Genomic DNA, 6,397 nt, shown 5'->3' with positions numbered 1-6,397 from the left:
ATAAAGCAGTATTTGTTGTTGATACGGTGTTTAAAATGAAATACAGTAAAGTTATAAAATGTTATCACGGCAATGATAAAATGCAACTTTTTTTCAAAATTTTCCCTCCAGATCCGGAAACATTTTCAGCTTGTGAGAGCTATAGCTGAAGATCGAAATGTGATGACAACAACTGCAGGTGGAACTGAAGAAGACGACAGACAGCAGAGATTAAGATCCAAGCTCTGAAGATATATGCACTGAAAACAGCCAGATGTGCCTAAGCTAAATATAAATCATCATCTGGCCTGCCTTATGACAGTATTGTGCACTGTGATGGGAGGGACAGCGGGGATACTGTACTGAGATTAATAGATTATTAATTTATTGATTTTTATTGAAACTAACATTTTTGTCATCATTTTTGTTATGAAGGATCGATGCATTAAAACATTATTTGATTGAGAAGTGCATAATACATACATACATATATTAAAATATAATAAATAGTTTAAGTAATAATACAAATAAATAATAAAAAAATATTTGCATAGTAATTTCTTCCAGTATGAATTAGAAAATTCACATGGTGTAATGTATAAGGTAATAACACTTTCCTCACCTTGAATAAATGTCTGTTCAATCTTAATCATTTAAAAAAAAAAATAACAAATTTTTTTCACGGTAAAAATGTTCATTTTTAAGAACCACAAGTCAAGCAGTTAGGCTATATCGCTTAATGTGCTCACGTTGCAATAAGGAAATTAGGCAATGACCTGCACATCTTAAAGTCAACATAATGTTTATTATAGCGCTTCATACAATGCAGATTGTTTCAAAGCAGCTTCAGTGTTGAACAGGATCGTAACAGAATCAATTACGCAAACTGCAAAAAATAAGGACAACTCCAAAAGCAGCTGTGTGGAGATTAAAGATTAATTAAAATTGTTTACCTGAGGATTATTTTTATTAAAACTAACTTTGTAGTGTCACCCCTCCTTAGACGACCTGGTGGTCCCGAGCTCCCCCAGGAGCACCATATCGACACCGAACTTAGTGCGGACACCCGATCGACATAGTCCACTGCAGCCCAGAAGAAGCCCTGAGCACCAACGATCCGCCAGCCTCAGCCTCCCAGTAGCTTGGATTACAGGCGCCGCCACTGAACCCGGCGAGAGCCGCGAGTATCAGCGCTGCTGCTCAACCTGCTGCTCACAGCGCCCTCTAGTGCAGATAAACACAACACTACACTGACATTAGCTGCGGAGCAGAGTCAGTAACTACATAGTTTTTATTAAATATCTTTGGCATATTTTCACAAATAAGTAGTAGCCTAAATTTTCAAAAATGTGCTTTTTAAAATCGAGTCTTTGATAGGTCTTTGATCTAACTGACTGCATAAGAACCACCACTCATCGTTTTCTTGATAAACTCAAGCAACTGTAAATCGCGCTGATTCAGTCAATGCATTTTACTCTCTAAACAAGATCCGTAATAGGGCACATTTACAGGCGTTTCACCTGAATATTATTTATTTATTTATTTTCAGTGTAGAATTGTCTTACTGTCATTGACCAGCAGATGACGCTATAGTTAAGGCCACAAAACGAAGTATCTCAGAAAACACACCTCTTCAGTATTTTGGTCTTTCGCCTTTATTTTAAGCTTTACTGTCGTTGATAGTAGGCTACATTTCCGATTATATTTAGATAGTATCTACATTTCACTGTCATCTCTTTGGAAGGTCATTTTTGCACCGCTTTAGCTGAAAGCGGCCCTCTTTGTAATATCAGCCTGCAGGGTTTTATCATAAATCCAGGAGAGATTATGTCTAATACTCCCAGGCACCTTGCATGTGTCTGTCTTTCACTGTGTGTGAGTGTGTTTTCCGCTGTCTGATTACCACAGACTCGAACTCTAATCTAAGAGAGTGTGTCTGTGGTAGGCAATTTACTGTTTCTGATTCTCTCACTCTCATTGCCTTGCCCATTTCTTATTATTTCTGTCAAATGTTCGTTTCTTGATCTATATTAATGACAAATTCACATTTAATAGCATGTACACCTGTCTCTTTCCCTGCCCCCAGACAGCTGAGAGGACACACACCCTATATCCTGGTGGGACTGAGAAGGTTAGGTGCATGTATGTGCAAGAGTGTGTGGATGTCTGTGCTTTAGTGTGTGTGTGTGTGTGTGTGTGTGATATGTAGATAGGAGATCTGTCTTGAACTTTTTCAATCTAAATACCTCCGTCACCACCACAGCACCCTGTCAAGCAAAACCCACAGGCTGAACCCCACGATGGAAAGAGACTGTCATGGTCAAAGAGCAAATTTTGCTGTTGTATTCCTGAAATAAAACATTTGAAAAGCCAAAGTTCATTATAAAGCTATTTGTGTTGGATGGCATTTTGAACTAGCCAGATAAGAGATATGTGTGTCTTTGCGGTTTTGTGTAGCTACTTAGGGGGGGGAAATAGTGTGCAAAATCTGCATAAAATAAAATAACAAATTAAAATGAACAAATTAAAAATAAATAAACTCCAGCAAAAGTCCTTTACTATATTGTATATATAGTAAATAAAACAATTGTAAGCCATTAAACATTGTATAATTTTATTTTATTATTTTATTAAACAAAATAACATTTTCTTATTGGGGTTTGGTTTCTTAGTCTTTAGTAATAAAACATCCTCACAAATGTAGTTAAACATGTCAGAAGCTCTGTACTGGTATATATGGTTTATGAGGACACAAATGTGTATAATGACATGAGTACTACAATGTAAACATGATTTATGAGGACACTTCCTGTGTCCCCATAAAACAAAAGGCTTAAAAAACATACAAAACTGTGTTTTATGAAATTCAAAAATTGCCAGTAGTTTTCTGTAAGGGTTAGGATTAGGTGTAGCGCGATAGAAAATACAGTTTGTACAGTATAAAAACCATTACGCTTATGGAGAGTCCCCATAAACCACATATGCAAGTATGTGTGTGTGTGTGTGTGTGTGTGTGTGTGTGTGAAAGAGTACAACCACAAAGCTCTCGCTGCCCACATTATTTTCCCTTTGACTTTATATAAAAGAGACACATTCCTCAGTGCCTCTCATTCTCTCTTCTTTCTCTCTCTTTTTCTCTGCGTTCCATTCATAGTTCAGTGAGGAAGAATGAGGAGTGAATCTGTGCCATTCATTTCTGGTGAGTGTGACTGCAGCCCTCCAACACACACACATACACGCTTGTTTTTCTAGCACAGTGGGGACTTTCTACTGACTTTCTACTTGGTTTTTATACTGAGCTCAGGAGGTTTTCTATATCTTAACCCTCACAGAATGCTTACTGTGTTTTTAAAATTTCATTAAAATGTAATTTAGCATCTTCAGAAAGCCAAAAGTGCCTCAAAGTGTAAAACATTACGTCACTAAATTCGCTTGTATTTAACATGGGATATTTCTTTAAGGCCCCAGTGTTGGCAAAACCTGAGGCACGCGCACATACTGGGCATGCTAAGACCTGTTACTAAACTAAAAAAAGCACCTGACACTGATGGTGGATTTTACTTACCACAGAATCAGTTTCGCTGTCTGACAGACAATAGAAAAACCCCACTGACCTACATGCTGCGCACACACATTCAACAAAATCCACAGTCACACAAGCCCATTTGGCCTGTCAGTCTCTCTCTCACTAATGAAGAAGCTTCACACTGTGTGTGTGTGTGTGTGTGTGTAGTCCTGCAGTTGCTGCCGTCATTCAGGCAGAAAAGTGTGTGTGTATGTGAGAAAAGGGGGTGAGGAAGGGAGCGCAGGCGTCATGCTCCATAAAGCCACTGTGATAGTTTGAGCGTACTATTGCTTCCGACACACACTTCCAGCCGGACAGACATTCACATACTCCAGTACTGCCGTATCCCACTTGCTGCTGTGGATTTGGTATTGAGAGAAAGCACAGCATGCTAGCTGCCGAGGCCTCCAGGGGTGAGTTACTCCAATCTGATACAGCCAAAATGTGCTTTGAGCAGGGTATCTTGAGTGTCCAAATTTGATCTGCTGTAATGGGAAAAGGTTAAAGTTTATATAGTTTAATAATTGTGTTTATGGCTTTTGAGCAGGTTAAAAAGTTAAAACCAGAGTCACACATACAGTCAAATTCAAATTTAATATAAAATTTAAGGCTAAATATTTTTTATGCTCAAAGTACGATAGGATAGGATAAGATGGGATATAGGATATGGTATGATAGGATAGGCTAAGATAGGATAGGATATACCTGTAAGACACAACAGGATAGGATAGGATATGGTATGATAAGATAAGATAGGATAGGATATACCTGTAAAATACAACAGGACAGGACAGGATAGGATAGGATAGAATGGGATAGGTAGAATGGGATATAGGTTATGATAGATTTTGATAGGATATGGTATGATAGGATAGGATATACCTGTAGGATACAACAGGATAAGATAGGATTAATAGGATGGGATGGGATATAAGATATGATATATTAAGAGAGGACATGGCATTATAGGATAGGATAGGATAAGTAGGATGGGATATAGGATATAGGATATAGGATATGGTATGATAGGATAGGATATACCTGTAGGACACAACAGGATAGGATAGGATATGTAGGATGGTATATAGGATAGATTAGGATAGGATATGGTATGATAGGATAAGATAGGATAGGATAGGATAGGATATACCAGTAAAATACAACAGGACAGGACAGGATAGGAAAGGATAGAATGGGATAGGTAGAATGGGATATAGGTTATGATAGATTTTGATAGGATATGGTGTGATAGGATAGGATATACCTGTAGGATACAACAGGATAAGATAGGATTAATAGGATGGGATGGGATATAAGATATGATATATTAAGAGAGGACATGGCATTCTAGGATAGGATAGGATCGGATCGGATCAGATAGGATACACCTGAAGAATAAAATAGGATAGATGCAATAGGATAGTTTGGGATAGGATGGGATATTTAATTATATAATATGATAGGATCTAGTAAGATAGGACAGGGAGATATATATGATATGACGGGATTTGATAGGATGGGATATAGGATAGGACAGGATAGGATAAATATAAGATGGGACAGGATATGATATATATGATTTGATGGGGTTGGATAGGATATATGATTGAATAGGGATCAGTCTTTTTGTTTCATGTCTCAAATACGCTTCCAGGATCATACACTTTGAATTATTAGACTAGACCAGATCAAAATTGGACTCGAGACAAACTTGAGTCTGAGAGTGGCCTTTTCCGGACTTGAGTATTACAACACTGCTATCATATCTTATTCTACTGTATTCCATCCTATATCCCATCCTATCCTTTTCCAATTATATCCTGTCCCATTTTATCCTTATCCTATATCCAATCCTATCCTATCCCTATCTTACATTTAAGTTAAATTCCAAAATCCATTGTTCTAAATGAAAGTGATCAATTAAATCCTTTTACAAATGGCCTGTTAGTGAAGGGTATGATGGTCACTGGTCATGAATTTTGCCATTTATAATCCTGAGTGGCGCATCCTTGTTCTTTATTTTGAATAGTGAGGTATTTTTAATAAATTAGTAATTAAATACAAATAAACATATACATTCGATAAAGATATAATTAATATAGATTGCATAAAATATAAATATAATTAAATACAAATATAAAACGATAAAATCTGTCACAAACAAGACCCTTCTGGGTGAGTAGAGCATAGCGATGCTCACTTTTGAATTAGGCAGTAGATCTTTCTTGTAGATCTTCCTGTCACAGATACACACTTCAGGAAAGAAACATGCAATCTTTGAAAATTTAAGTCATTTCAATTGTAGAAATTTTATTAAATTCAGCGAAAATGGAGAAAATGGTTCAATATGGTGCTTCTCAAACTACTCTCCTAAGAAAAAGTCCCCAGTAATCTCACATATGTGGCCAGAGTTTCAGAAGACTTCTCAACAATGTCTCAAAATTGTGCCAAGATGCCAAGGAATTTTAGAAGAAACAATGCTGATACTTTGAAATGTAACCAAGTCTAGGCTATGAAAGAGCAACATCTGAGCTACAATATTTCCATGCTGACCTTGAATTAGGATTGTAAAAATGAAAACAATTGAATCTATTGTTACAATAACAATAAAATCTATTATGAGGCCTCATCCACCCGTTCACACTTGTGATCGGCTTTACGATCGGATGTTAATCATTACATTTGGTCATTCTTTTGAATTATGAAAACAATGTCCTGTGCTCATTTTGTAGAACTTGACCGGTTAAACATTGACATTGTTTTATCTATATATGTCTGTGCTTTCTGTGGTCTCAGACACAGACTGAGTCACGGCTCTTCACAGCCAGGCGTGGCTCACTCACACACACACTC

The 6,397-nt window shown here is 37.0% G+C and overlaps 1 protein-coding gene across 2 annotated transcripts in view; it reads left to right on the top strand.

Annotated features, from left to right (window-relative positions):
* Positions 1–3,132: 3,132 nt before the first annotated feature.
* LOC107680548 (integrin beta-6-like) overlaps positions 3,133–6,397 on the top strand; it is a 20,825-nt gene continuing 17,560 nt past the window's right edge. Inside the window, exon 1 of one of the 2 annotated variants that reach the window (XM_016476478.1) lies at positions 3,133–3,178. The gene's annotated coding sequence lies outside the window, so the exon portion shown is untranslated. Of the gene's footprint in view, positions 3,179–3,717; positions 3,958–6,397 lie in introns of those variants that run through there. The other variant, XM_016476476.1, reaches the window with a different exon arrangement.

This window comes from Sinocyclocheilus anshuiensis, unplaced genomic scaffold, assembly GCF_001515605.1.
Source record: "Sinocyclocheilus anshuiensis isolate Anshui unplaced genomic scaffold, SAMN03320099.WGS_v1.1 scaffold308, whole genome shotgun sequence".
NCBI classification, from domain to species: domain Eukaryota; kingdom Metazoa; phylum Chordata; class Actinopteri; order Cypriniformes; family Cyprinidae; genus Sinocyclocheilus; species Sinocyclocheilus anshuiensis.
This window is presented reverse-complemented; position numbering and strand designations above follow the sequence as displayed.